We start from the raw sequence: 1,056 nt of genomic DNA, 5'->3' as shown, positions 1-1,056 counted from the left end.
AGAAGGTGTGAGGGGATTGGGTCTAGAGGGCATGTTGTAGGATGGCTGAAGAGGAGAAGTTTTGATACTTCTGCCTCAGTGAGGGGACAGAAGGAGAAGATGGTAGTTTTAGCGGTGGGTGTGGTTGGATAACCAGGGGTTAGAAGGGGCAGCCCGTGCTGGCGTGGAGGAGAGAGGACAAATATAGTCTAGACAAGAGGTTAAAGTAGAGCATAAAGTGTCAGTTGCTGCATTCACATCCAGAGATGAGAAAATGGGTAGGTGAGGGAAGAGAGGAGGATACTGCAGAGGAAAGATGGGAGGGTGAAAGGGAGTGTAGGTTTTGTCTAAAAGTAACCGGTATAGGGGTTGGTGGCACACAGGTAGCAAAATGTAGTTTAAATGTAATGAAGAAATGGTCAGAGATATGTAGGGGTTCTACCAAAATGTTGTCTGCAATACAATTGCGTGTGTAAATTAAGTCAAGTTGGGTTGCCTGATTTGTGCGTACTTGTAGTGGTAAGGCGTTTGACAACAAATGAAGAAAGGAGTGAATGGAAGTCTGAAGCATTAGGCTTGTCCAGAGGAATGTTGAAGTCGCCAAAGACTAAAAGGGGACTGCCATCCTCCGTGAATGAGGACAGCAGCCCATCCAGCTCCTCTAGGAAGGTGCCTAGAATTTGCCCAGGAGGGCGGTAAATTACCACCTGGAGTTTCATACGAGCTGTTACAGTAATAGCATGAGATTCAACTGAGTTATAATTGCATAGGGGAGAGTGGGTTGAGTACCCACCCCAGCCAACCTGAATGGGGGTGTGAGAGAAAGATAAATTGTTAGATAGAGCAGCTGGGGTTGCTGAGTCTTCTGTACGAATCCAGCTCTGTCAATATTATGAGGTATCTGCCAGCATACAAGTTATTGATACCTGTTTTTTTTTTTTTTCAGATCCTCCGATCATACAGAAAATATTGAATTTTGCATGTATTGCACCCCACCCTGTGCTGCATACACTACCGTTAAAAAGTTTGGAATAATTACAATTACTTTTATGTTTCTGAAAGAAGTCTCTTCTGCTC

Source organism: Sinocyclocheilus anshuiensis, unplaced genomic scaffold (genome assembly GCF_001515605.1).
Source record: "Sinocyclocheilus anshuiensis isolate Anshui unplaced genomic scaffold, SAMN03320099.WGS_v1.1 scaffold71, whole genome shotgun sequence".
Lineage (NCBI taxonomy): Eukaryota > Metazoa > Chordata > Actinopteri > Cypriniformes > Cyprinidae > Sinocyclocheilus > Sinocyclocheilus anshuiensis.
The sequence above is the reverse complement of the archived record's forward strand: the minus strand, read 5'-3'. Positions refer to the sequence as shown.